The following is a 14,128-nucleotide window of genomic DNA, read 5'->3' on the forward strand; positions in this document are numbered from 1 at the left end:
CATTCAACAAAGGTGCAGTCAAAGCAAGCCTATACAGAGGGAAGTAATACACCTGTTTATAGTTATACAGGGTGCGAGGCCAATTACTCTTCCTTTTATCAATCTTTCTCCCCTACTCCCGTATGTGTCATGTCTCTGTTTCTGTTCATTCTAACAGTTCTAAGTTTAATATTAACATTACTAATAACAATGATAATGATACTGAGGTCCTTAACTGTGCTAACCAAGAGTGTTATGTATCTAGTTGTTGGGATGCTTCATTATTTCCTCTGGCTATTATTGCCAGACTTCCTAAATTTATTCCAGTCCCAGTGACCTTAAATCATAGTGAGTGGAATTTTCTTCCCGTGAGAGCAAAAAGAGATTTTGGTATCTCAGCTATTATAGCCATCGCTGTTGCTGCAGCGGCTGCTGTGGCTGCTGCCACTGCTGCTGGACTTGCCCTAGGAACTGCTATTCCTACTGCTCATGCGCTCAACAATCTGTCACAAGCCACTGCCGAAGAATTGACAGCCCAGGAAAACATCAATACACATCTCATCATGGGAATCCTGATTCTAAACCAAAGAGTGGAGTTACTACAAGAACAAGTGGACATGTTGACTGTTACCACACAGATGGGCTGTCTAGGCTGTCTAGTGCATGCCCAAGCACTAAGTGTTACCCCTCTACCTTATTCTAATATTACTGCTGCTACAAGTCTGTCCAAACAGCTTGGAAGCATGCTTAATGGGACATGGACTAAAGAGTTTATTAATTTGACTACCCTATTAAGAAATTCTATATTTGTGGTAAATAGTACTCAGGTCAAGGTCCCAGGTATGCCAGAAGCCATTAGTTTCTTACAGTCAGCATTACAATTTGGTAAACAATGGATGGGAAGTTTTGCTATGATGAGATTGTTGTTCTTGCTGTTATTATTGCTGCTCAGATATCTGTTGTCTCTAAGGAGTCATCAAAGATGCAAGCCTTAGTGGTACAGCAAGCCCTTATGGCCATGGACCAAGGCTCTGATCCACAGATTTGGCTCTCCCAATTACAGGGCTGGTAGTCAAAAATGGGTAAGCACAGGGTGGACTTTATACCAACCTGAGATAGGGATCAAAGCATGCCAACAGCTATTTGACTCCCAAAACGGGTAAGGATAAGGTCTGACTCTGACGCTTAAGACAGACACAGTCACTGTCCTTTTCTTTTAAAAATAAAAAGGGGGAGCTGTTGAGGGCCATCTTGGACAAAATGGCACCTGGCAGTGAGCCAAAGGGCACTGGCTACCAAAATAAGGAAGTACCTAAAAACCTGGTTTGCTGTTACTAGTTCCTTGGAGACTTATGACATGTTAACGCCAGGCTCAAGGATTGGCTATCTAATATCATGCTGCATGTGAACAGCTCGTGATTTATATAGTGTTATGCTGGCATTCCTCTGCATGCTCTCCTGCGTGAGAGAAAGCTTTGCTATAATTGGCTAATAATCTAGGAGCCTGGGGGAGAAGAGAGGGAGAGAGAAGAAGAAGGAAGATAGAGTGAGAACAAAGGAGACAGAGAAACAGGGAGGACGCAATAAATCTCGTCAAACTATTAAGATTAGTGATGTCTCCTTTCTCCGCGCTGGTTCTGCTGGATGGAACATTAAGATCCCTATCCTTACTAGATATTAAGACAGTTGAATGTTTGTCTTTCTTTGACTTCTCAAGCACTAGTGAACAATTAACAGCATTATATCTGGAGGATTTTGGAGTCATCCTCATGTGGAATCAGGATTTCAAAACAAGTGCTTTTGGTTTTATCTTGGTTTTTAATAATCCTTTTGGCTGGCCTCTGGTCACAAGTGCTAACTGTGCAACAGATGTCCAAGTCTATACCTTCATCACTATAGGATCATAAAGTGCTATGCTATCTTCCATGGTTATGAATATTTATTAAGGTTGGAATGACATTTCATTGATCATTTAGATCACAGCTCAGTTCCTGTAGAAAACTGTAAAACTATCAGAAGACTATGCAAGAGGCTAAATAAAACTTGAAGTGAATGTGAAAAAAAATTAGAGAGATCCCAAGTAAATAAACTTATGCTCCACCTCAAGGCCTTAGAAAATAAGAAACTAAAGAAATAATTAAGCTCAAAGACAAAAATCAATGAATTGAGAATAAGAAAATAATACACAGATCAACACCATGAAGAGTTGGTTCTTTGAAATGATAAAAAGATTGACAGACCCTCAGCCAAACTAACCAAAAGAAAGAGTAAGATGCAAATCAAGAGTATCAGAGATGAAAAGGGAGATATTGCCAAGGGTCCTTCTAAAATCCAGGGAATTATCAGAACATATTTTGAAAAGTTTTACCAATAAACTAGGAAATTTGGAAGACATGGAAAAATTTCTAGACACATTTGACCTGCCCAAATTGAATCAGGAAGATACAGAAAACCTAAACAGACCAATTCCAAGTAATGAAATTGAAACAGCAATTTAAAGCCTTTCAAAAGAGAAAACCCCAGGACCTGATGGATTATCAGCTGAGTTCTTCCAGACTTTTATAGAACTAACACCAGTCTTTCTCAAATTATTCCATGAAATTGAAAAGGAGGGAATATTCCCAAAAACATTTTATGAAGTCAGTATAACCCTGAGGCCAAAACTAGACAAACATGCATCAGGGAAAGAAAACTACAGACTGTGCCCCTGATGAACATAGACACAAAAATCCTTAATAAAATACTAGTAAACCACTACCAAAAACACATCAAAAAGATAATACACCATGATCATGTGGGTTTAATTCCAGGGATGCAGTTAGTTCAACATATGCAAATCAATACATGTAATTCACCACTTGAACAGAATTACGATCAAGAGTGACATGATCCTAGAAAATACCTTTGATAAAACCCAGCACCCATTCATGTTAAAAACGCTAGAGAAGGTAGGAATCAAAGGAACTTACCTCAACATTGTAAAAATCATTTATGAGAAACTCAAAGTCGATATCATACTGATTGGAGAAAAACTAAAAGCATTTCCACTAAAATCAGGAACAAGGCAAGGCTGTCACCACTACTATTTAATATAGTTCTCAAACCTTAGCCAGATCATTCAGACAAGAAAAGGTGATCAAATGGAAACTAATAGGAAAAGAAGTTAACAGTTTGCCAACAATATGATCCTATATCTAGAAGACCCAAAAACTCCACCACAAGAATCTAGAGTAAAGTTCAGCAAAGTAGCAGGATACAAGATCAACACTCATAAATCAATAGCTTTCCTATACAACAGTGATTCAGCTGAAGAAGAAATCAGAAAAACCATCCCATTCACAATAACATCAAAAAAATTAAATACTTGACTTGGGAAATAATTTAACTAAGGAGGTAAAAGAGCTCTACAATGAAAATTATAGAACACTGAAGAAAGAAATTGAAGAAGACCTTAGAAGATGGAATGACATCCCATGTTCTTGGATAGGCAGAATTAATATTTTCAAAATGGCCACATTGGGCTGGGGATATAGCTCAGTTAGTAGAGGGCTTGCCTTGCATGCACAAAACCCTGGGTTCAATCCCCAGCACTGCAAAAAAAAAAAAAAAAAATGGCCATCCTACCAAAAGCAATATTTGTATTCAATGCAATCCCCATCAAAATTTTTGTTATAAAAATGCTCTTGGCTCTTAGGTCTGGTAGACATATTTCCAGCTGCCTTTTTGTCTTGCTGCTAGTAGCTATAGAATTTGTCCAAGGACCTAATCTTTTTCTGTCTAGCATCTAAAAGCTCAATCTATTTATTTTGGAGGAGCCTCAGTCTCTAGAGTTTTGTTTAATGTCACCGTCCAGTGGGACATAAAGACACGTACACCTCAAATTGTCATGAAGCAGCTTCTTCTTTATTCTGATCCCAACAACAACCACAACAACCCTCCAAAAAGCAGTCTCACCCTCAATATATAAGCAGCCTTATGCATATGCAATTTCAATCAGATATGTCCACCCAATCCTGTTAAAGGTCAAGCAATCACGACCTCAAGCATACATGTAGCCAATTGTAACAGCTTCCTGTTTTTCTCCAGGCATACCAAGCATGCCCTTTGGCTCCCTGCCAGCCCACAGTTTAACACCATAAAAACATACCAACTACATTCTTCACAAAAGTAGAAAAAAGGGGATTCAAGATGGCGGACTAGAGGGTGGCTGTGTTTCGTGTTGCTCCAGGACTCAGGACTCAAGAAGAGGAGATAGAGAGAGACTTGGGACCAACTCAAAGCAGCCAGGTGAGTCTCTCCCATTGGGGAGGCGTCCTGGACGGGGTGGTAGCCCCGAACGCAGGGAACTTTGTGAAGTAGAGTTGCCGGCGAGACACCCCTCCCCCCACTGGAGCAGTGAACGCGGACAACTGGGAGCATTGGAGAGGTGGCTGCTCACCACAGCGCTTGGACTCGGCGCAACCCACCCGGGCTCTGGGAGGCTGCCCAAAGGAGAGGGTGCTCGGTGAGCTGTTTGGACTGAAAGCAACCACCCCTGAACACAGGGGGGTGCCCAGAGGAGAAGGAGAAATACGGGCTCAGCATGTCGCTTGGACTTGGAGCAGCTGCGCCAGGGCTCCGAGCGGCTATCTGGACGAGCAGCGTGGACTCAGGACTCAAGAAGAGGAGATATTGAGAGACTTGGGACCAACTCAAAGCAGCTGGGTGAGTCTCTCCCATTGGGGAGGCATCCCAGACGGGGCGGTAGCCCCGAACACAGGGAACTTTGTGAAGTAGAACTGCCGGCGAGACACCCCTCCCCCTGCTAGAGCAGTGAACGCGACAACTGGGAGCATTGGAGAGGTGGCTGCTCACCACAGCGCTTGGACTTGGCGCAACCCACCCGGGCTCTGGGAGGCTGCCCAAAGGAGAGGATGCTCGGTGAGCTGTTTGGACTGAAAGCGACCACCCCTGAACACAGGGGGCTGCCCAGAGGAGAAGGAGAAATACGGGCTCGGTATGTCACTTGGACTTGGAGCAGCTGCGCCAGGGCTCCGGGCGGCTATCTGGTGGAGCAGCATGGTGAGTGGTTTGGACCCAGAGCATCCGCTCCTAAATACAGGGGGGTTGTCTGGAGAAGGAGGAGGAGTGCAGCGGGGTGCTTGGGCTCGAAGTGACTGCACCAGGGCTACGGGTGGCAGTCGGGACGAGGAGGTGCACAGTGAGTTCCTGGGACTCATGATGAACGCACCATATCTCTGGGTAACTGCCTGGTGGAGAAGGAGGTGTGCGGTGGGTCACTTGGACTTAGAGCGACCGCACGGAACACCAGGTGGCTGCTGGAGGAAAAGGCATGTGGTGGGTCACTGGGACTCAGAGCGATTGTAAGGAGCTCCAGGTGGCTGCTCAGAGGAGGGGCTGCATAGCCAGGCCAAAAGTGCAGAACAGGGTCCCAGGGCCTAGGCAGCTTCTTGGTGGAAGAGCCGCACAGACAAATTGAGGGGCAGAGCGAAGGCTCCAGGACTGCAGGCAGCTTCTCTGAGGAGAGGCAGCCTAAGGAGATTCGTCTGCGAAGGGCAAGGCTTCCAGGCCCAGGAGGTAGGTCCAGGTCCCTGGGAACGGGGCAGAAGAAGGCTGCCCAGCCCAGGCGGTAGTTGTGAATTGAACAGAACCTCTGGGAGGGGAACCGACCAGCGAGACCTCCCCACCGGGTGAGTCCTCCCTGTCGGGTGAGGTTCTCCCAAAAGGACTGTAAAACCAGAGACACAGGCCCAAACTGGCCTTGCATCAGCCCACATCCTACTTCCCCTTTGGATGACCATTCATCAGCAAGTGAAGGTACCTCTGCCCACTAGCAGGGAATATACCCCACCGGAAGGCCACCACCCCTAGGGAGTCAGCTTCCTTGTGGAGCAGCACATTATCAACTTCCTCCAAGACTTCAGTCTACTGAAGGCTAAGAGGGGATATACTAGAAATCTTCAGAGATATTATAAGTCAATAGAGGAAATCTGCAATATCACAGCGGTCAACTGATACCTGAACAATATGAGAAAACAGGAAAGAAAATGCTGCAAACAAATCTAGATGTTACATCAATGAAATCCAACAACAGCATGGCAGAAGAAATGACAGAAAAGGAGTTCAGAATGTACATAATTAAAATGATTAGGGAAGCAAATGACGAGATGCAAGAGCAAATGCAGGCACTGAATGATCGCACCAATCGACAGTTAAAAGAGCAAATACAGGAAGCAAAAGATCATTTCAATAAAGAGTTAGAGATATTGAAAAAAAAAAACAAACAGAAATCCTTGAAATGAAGGAAACAATAAACCAAATTAAGAACTCCATAGAAAGCATAACCAATAGGATAGAACACCTGGAAGACAGAACCTCAGGCATTGAAGATAAAATATTTAACCTTGAAAACAAAGTTGAAAAAACAGAGAAGATGGTAAGAAATCATGAACAGAATCTCCAAGAACTATGAGATATCATGAAAAGGCCAAATTTAAGAATTACTGGGATTGAGGAAGGCTTAGAGAAACAAACCAAAGGAATGAACAATCTATTCAATGAAATACTATCAGAAAATTCCCCAAATCTGAAGAATGAAATGGAAGATCAATTAAAAGAGGCTTATAGGACTCCAAATATACAAAAGTACAACAGACCAACACCAAGGCACATTATAATGAAAATACCTAACATACAATATAAAGACAGAATTTTAAAGGCCGCAAGAGAGAGGAATCAAATTACATTCAGGGGGAAACCAATACGGATATCAGCAGATTTTTCAATCCAGACCTTAAAAGCTAGAAGGGCCTGGAACAACATTTTTCAAGCCCTGAAAGAAAATGGATGCCAACCAAGAATCTTATACCCAGCAAAACTTATCTTCAAATTTGATGATGAAATAAAATCCTTCCATAATAAACAAAAGCTAAAAGAATTTGCACAAAGAAAGCCAGCATTACAGAACATTCTCAGCAAAATATTCCACGAGGAAGAGATGAAAAACAAAGAAGCAAATCAGCAATGGGAGGAACTATCCTAAAGGAATTGTCAAATAAAGGAAGAACCAGGTCGTGTCAAAATAAATAAATAAATAAATAAAATGAACCAAATGACCGGGAATACTAATCATATCTCAATAATAACCCTGAATATTAATGGCCTGAACTCATCAATCAAAAGACATAGACTGGCAGATTGGATCAAAAAGAAAGATCCAACAATATGCCTCCTGCAAGAGACTCACCTCATAGAAAGAGATACCCATAGACTAAAGGTGAAAGGATGGGGAAAAACATACCGTGCACATGGACTCAGCAAAAAAGCTGGGGTATCCATCCTCATTTCAGATAATGTGGACTTCAAGTCAAAACTAGTCAGAAGGGATAAAGAAGTACATTACATACTGCTTAAGGGAACCATAAATCAGCAAGACATAACAATCATAAACATCTATGCCCCAAACAGTGGCTCATCCATGTATGTCAAACAAATCCTTCTCAATTTCAGAAACCAAATAGAACATAACACAATAATACTAGGTGATTTTAACACACCTCTCTCACCACTGGACAGATCTTCCAAACAAAAATTGAACAAAGAAACCATATATCTCAATAACACAATCAATAATTTAGACTTAACGGACATTTATAGAATATATCATCCAACCAAGAGCGAATACACTTTCTTCTCAGCAGCACATGGATCCTTCTCTAAAATAGACCATATATTATGCCACAAAAGTAATGTAAGCAAATACAAGAAGATAGAGACACTACCTTGTATTCTATCAGATCATAATGGATTGAAATTAGAAATAAATGAAAGAGTAAAAAACAAAAGCTACTCCAACATCTGGAGATTAAACAATATGCTATTACATGATGAATGGATAACAGAAGATATTAGGAAGGAAATTAAAAACTTCTTAGAGCTAAATGAGAACAAAGAAACATCATATCAAAATTTATGGGACACTATGAAAGCAGTACTTAGAGGAAAATTTATTTCATGGAGCACATTCAATAAAAGAAGTAAAAATCAACAAATAAACATCCTAACACTACAGCTCAAAGCCCTAGAAAAAGAAGAACAGACCAACACCAAAAGTAGTAGAAGACAGGAAATAGTTCAACTCAGAGCTGAAATCAACGAAATTGAAACAAAAGAAACAATACAAAAAATTGACAAAATAAATAGTTGGTTCTTTGAAAAAATAAACAAAATTGATAAACCCTTAGCCACTCTAACAAAGAGAAGACGAGAGAAAACCCAAATCACTAAAATTCGAAATTAACAGGGAAATATCACAACAGACATGATTGAAATACAAAACATAATTAGAAGCTATTTTGAAAATCTATATTCCAACAAAATAGAAAATTTCGAAGACATCAACAGGTTTCTAGAGACATATGAATTGCCTAAATTGAACGAGGAGGACATACACAATTTAAATAGAACAATTTCAAGTAATAAAGTAGAAGAGGTCATCAAAAGCCTACCAACAAAGAAAAGTCCAGGACCAGATGGGTTCTCAGCTGAGTTCTACAAAACCTTTAAAGAAGAGCTCATTCCAATACTTCTCAAAGTATTCCATGAAATAGAAGAGGAGGGAACCCTCCCAAACTCATTCTATGAAGCCAATATTACCCTGATACCCAAACCAGACAGAGACAAATCGAGGAAAGAAAATTTCAGACCGATATCATTAATGAACATTGACGCAAAAATTCTCAATAAAATTTTAGCAAATCGCATACAAAAATATATTAAAAAGATAGTGCACCATGATCAAGTGGGTTTTATCCCAGGGATGCAAGGTTGGTTCAACATCAGGAAATCAATAAATATAATTCACCATATCAATAGACTTAAAGTCAAGAATCACATGATTATTTCAATAGATGCAGAAAAAGCATTTGATAAAATACAGCACCCCTTCATGCTCAAAACACTAGAAAAAATAGGGATAGTGGGAACATTTCTTAAGATTGTAAAGGCCATCTATGCTAAGCCCATGGCTACTATCATTCTAAATGGTGAAAAACTGAAAGCATTCCCCCTAAAAACTGGAACAAGAAAGGGATGCCCTCTTTTACCACTCCTATTCAATATCGTTCTTGAGACTCTAGCCAGAGCAATTAGACAGACCAAGGAAATTAAAGGAATACGAATAGGAAAAGAAGAACTCAAACTATCCCTATTTGCGGATGATATGATTATATACTTAGAGGAACCAGGAAATTCCACCAGAAAACTTTTAGAACTCATAAGTGAATTCAGTAAAGTAGCAGGTTACAAGAGCAATGCTCCTAAATCCAATGCATTTTTATACATAAGTGATGAATCCTCAGAAAGAGAAATTATGAAAACTACCCCATTCACGATAGCATCGAAAAAAATAAAATACTTGGGAATCAATCTCACAAAAGAGGTGAAAGAACTCTACAATGAGAACTACAGAACACTAAAGAAAGAAATTAAAGAAAACCTTAGAAGATGGAAAGATCTCCCATGTTCTTGGATAGGCCAAATTAATATTGTCAAAATGGCATTACTACCAAAAGTGCTATACAGATTCAATGCAATTCCAATTAAAATCCCAGTGACGTACCTTACAGAAATAGAGCAAGCAATCATGAAATTCATCTGGAAGAATAAGAAACCCAGAATAGCTAAAGCAATCCTTCGCAGGAAAAATGAAGCAGGGGGTATCGCAATACCCGAACTTCAACTTTATTACAAAGCAATAGTAACAAAGACGGCATGGTATTGGTACCAAAATAGACAGGTAGATCAATGGTACAGAATAGAGGACACGGACACAAACCCAAATAATTACAACTTTCTAATCTAGACAAAGGCACCAAAAATATGCAATGGAGAAAAGATAACCTCTTCAACAAATGGTGCTGGGAGAATTGGAAATCCATATGCAACAGAATGAAACTAAACCCATATCCCTCACCATGCATGAAACTAAACTCAAAATGGATTAAGGACCTCGGAATCAGACCAGGGACCCTGCAGATTATAGAAGAAAAAGTAGGTCCAGATCTTCAACATGTTGGCTTAGGATCAGACTTCCTCAACAGGACTTTCATAGCACAAGAAATAAAAGCAAGAATCAATAAGTGGGATAGATTCAAACTAAAAAGCTTTCTCTCAGCAAAGGAAACTATGAGCAATGCGAAGAAAGAGCCTACAGAGTGGGAGAATATCTTTGCCAATCATACTTCAGATAGAGCACTAATCTCCAGAATCTATAAAGAACTCAAAAAACTCTACACCAATAATACAAATAATCCAATCTACAAATGGGCTAAGGAAATGGTCAGACACTTCACAGAAGAAGATCTACAAGCAATCAACAAACATATGAAAAAATGTTCAACATCTCTAGTAATAAGAGAAATGCAAACCAAAACCACCCTAAGATTCCATCTCACCCCAATTAGAATGGAGATTATCAAAAATACAAGCAACAGGTGTTGGCGAGGATGTGGGGAGAAAGGTACACTCATACATTGCTGGTGGGGCTGCAAATTAGTGCAGCCACTCTGGAAAGCAGTGTGGAGATTCCTTAGAAAACTTGGAATGGAACCACCATTTGACCCAGCTATCCCACTCCTTGGTCTATACCCAAAGGACTTAATATCAGCATACTACAGAGATACAGCCACGTCAATGTTCATAGCTGCTCAATTCACAATAGCCAGATTGTGGAACCAACCTAGATGTCCTTCAATTGATGAGTGGATAAAGAAACTGTGGTATATATATACAATGGAATATTACTCTGCCATAAAGAATGATAAAATTATGGCATTTACAGGCAAATGGATGAAATTGGAGACCATCATGCTAAGTGAGATAAGCCAATCTCAAAAAAAAGGAGGAATGATCTCGCTGATAAGTGGATGATGACACATAAGGGGGAGGATGGGGGGAGTTAGTGTTAGGGTTAGGGTTAGGGTTAGAGTTAGGGAGGGGGACAAGAATGGAGGAAGAAAGGACTGTTTAGAGGGAAAAGAAGGGTGGGAGGGGTGGGGGGAAGGGAAAAAATAATAGAATGAATCAAACAACATTACCATATGTAAATTTATGATTATACAAATGGTATTCCTTTAACCCATGTACAAACAGACAAACAACATGTATCCCATTTGTTTACAATAAATAAAAAAAAGAAAAGAAAAAAAGTAGAAAAAAAAAAAAAACAGAATAGCCAGAGCAATACCAAACAAGAAAACTATAATAGGAGCCATCACAATACCTGATCTGAAATTGTACTATAGAGCTCTTAGTAGCAAAAACTGCATGGTATTGCATCAAAATAGACATAAAGACCAGTGGAGCAGAATAGAAGATACAGAGACAAATTCACATACCTATAGCCATCTGTTATTTCACAAAGGGGCCAAAAATATATTTTGGAGAAAAGACAGTCTTTTTATCAAATGGTGCTGGGGAAACTGGATAGCTACATGTAGTAAAAGGAAACTAGACCCTATCACTCACCCTGCAGAGAATTCAAATGAAAATAGATCAAAGATTTAGGAATTAGACCAGAAACCTTGCAACTACTAAAAGAAAACATAGTAGGGTCAACACACCATCATATATGTGCTGACACCAACTTCCTTAACAAGACCCCCAAAGTGTAAGAAACAAAACCAAGAAGCAATAAGTGGGACACCATCAAACTAAAAAGCTTTTAGTATGGCAAAAGAAATTATTAAGATCATAAAGAAAGCCTACAGAATGGGAGAAAATCTTGGCCAGCTACTCCTTTGATGATAGGGAATTAATATCCAAAATATATAAAGAACTTGAAAAACTTAACACCAAAAAAAAAAAACCACAAAGAACATGATCAATAAATGAGCAAAAGGACTAAACAGAAATTTCTCAAAAGAAGACACAGTTAGGGCAGGTGGCACAGCATGAAGTTGCTAAGTGTTCATAGAAGTTGTGAAGAAGAAGAAGCCTTTTGGGGTGGTAGAGCTTGAGGATGAGACTGAGGCCCAGACAGAACAGCTGGATGTAGCTCACAACCTAGAGAACTTGCCTGTCAGTGCATGACCCCCAGAAGCAGGGCCAGCAGCCTTCCAGTATATGAAGTCATACCTGGAGCAGACATTGATCCCACTTGAATAAACTTTACTCGATGCATTTCTGTCAAAACTCTCTTCTCTGGCAATTGCTTGTCTCCACCATGAGGAGAACTATGATGGTAACTTGGAGACATGGGCTCAGAAGCCAAGTATGCCATGCCTGTTTTTTAATGTAATGTCCTGTGCCAGTGTGGTGACCACTGCAGAAACTGAGTGATACAGAGGGGTCTGCCTTTCCTCTTCCAGGTGTTCAGGATGGAGAAAAAAGGCTGGGGACTTTGTACCTTGGAATTTATACCAAAGGAAGTTTGTTTGTAGGTATGCGGGTGAGGTTTTAGGATCCTCTGAAGTACAGAGAAGAGTTCACTTACAAAAAATATATGACTCAAATTACATCATAGCCACCAGTGAACATGTTTATAATAGGCGGGTAATGGAGACCTTCCCTGGCCTTCCCTATTTAGGGAATGCTGATAGGTTCCTTGATCATTCTCATAAGCCAAACTTGTTGCTTCTCATCCATATTGACTCAATGATATCTAGGTTGGCACTTTTTGCAGCCAAAGGCATTTTTCCAGAAGAGTTCTCTTATGACTATTCAGGAAGATTTTTTTAATCTTATGGACAGTAAGGACAAAGAAATACTAAATGATAAGAAACTAAGAAAACCTTGTTACTGTGGCACCAAATCATGTACTACCTTCTTACCTTTTGACAGTTCACTGTACTGTTCCTTAGAAATGCCAGATATCAATTAGGAAGGCAGCTCCCACTTTCTGGCCTCTCTCCACAGAGAGGAATCAGCGGGCACCAAGCATGTGTGGCTTGTAGACCCTATTTCTATGTTCCCCTTCTGCAAGCAATTTAGGTTTGAGTAAGCCTGCCCAAGGCTAAGCAGATCGCTCTTCCCTGTGGGAAGGACAATTGTTGTCTGCCTGACTGTAATGAGCTTAAATTAGGAATGTGTCAGAAGTTGTCCTTTCTTTCTTTTGTAATAGAATCCTCATTTTTACCTAGGTACATAACTGACCAGAATACTTTCCTTCCTAGTTATATATGGTTAAGTGACTATGTTCTAGATAATGGAATAAAAGTAAAAATGGTGTGTCCTTAAGCAGAGATATCCTGTTCTTTGCCCTTTCACCCTGTAAGCTATAATGTATACACAATCACTGGAGCAGGGGAAGTCATCCTGTACTCTAAAATGACCCTTTGCCCTTGTAGATGAGAAATGGTCTCGCCTTTGTTTAAGCTACTATTATTCTGTACTTACACCAAACCTAATCATGATTCAGGAAAACCCTTGTATGTACACACCTAAGCCCTAGGATCTAAAGTTGGTCCTTTCCAACCAATTTTATCAGCAATAACAGCTGATTATTTTCCTGTCTGAAAAAAGAGAAGAAACACAAATACCCAACAAATATATTTTTGAAAATGTTCAACATCTCTAGCAATCTGGGAATGCAACTAAAAACTACACTAAGATTTCATCTTAACTCCAGCCAGAATGGTAATGATCAAGAATACAATCAATAATAATGCTGGTGAGGTAGTAGGGGAAAAGGTACATTTGTACATTGTTGATAAATTCCACTCCACTATAAAAAAAAATTATGGCATTTGCTGGTAAAAGAATGGAAATGGAGAATATCATGTTAAGTGAAATAAACCAAACTCAAAAACTCAAAGATCAAATGTTTTCTCTCATATGTGAAAGTTAGAGCAAAATAAAGGAAAGGGGAGGTAAGCATAAGATAACCTAAAAATAAAGGGAAGATCAGTGATATAGAAGGAGATCAAGGCAGAGTGGAGCAAAGGGGAGCCAATGCAGAATGATTTTTTTTTTAATTCTGTTATATACATATATGATACACCACAGGAAATTTCACCTTAAGTAAAAAGAACCAATCAAATACAAACAAACCGACAAGTGAAAAAAAGTTTAGTAGAGTAGAGGAAAGAGAATAGGAGAGGAGGGGAGGAAGAATGGGAGGGAAAGGAAGAGGGTAAAGGGGGAGGGGTCA

General features: G+C 39.9%; 1 long non-coding RNA gene and 1 pseudogene across 2 annotated transcripts in view; both read left to right on the top strand.

Annotated features, from left to right (window-relative positions):
* The window catches only part of LOC306661357, a 107,768-nt gene that overhangs the window by 15,235 nt on the left and 78,405 nt on the right, over positions 1-14,128 (top strand). The window lies entirely within an intron of this gene.
* LOC306662194 (histone-lysine N-methyltransferase SETMAR-like) lies at positions 1,058-12,859 on the top strand (annotated as a pseudogene). Its single transcript has 2 exons — positions 1,058-1,061; positions 11,954-12,859. The product of its transcript is annotated as a histone-lysine N-methyltransferase SETMAR-like (transcript).

Source organism: Sciurus vulgaris (assembly GCF_902686455.1).
Source record: "Sciurus vulgaris genome assembly, chromosome: 5".
Lineage (NCBI taxonomy): Eukaryota > Metazoa > Chordata > Mammalia > Rodentia > Sciuridae > Sciurus > Sciurus vulgaris.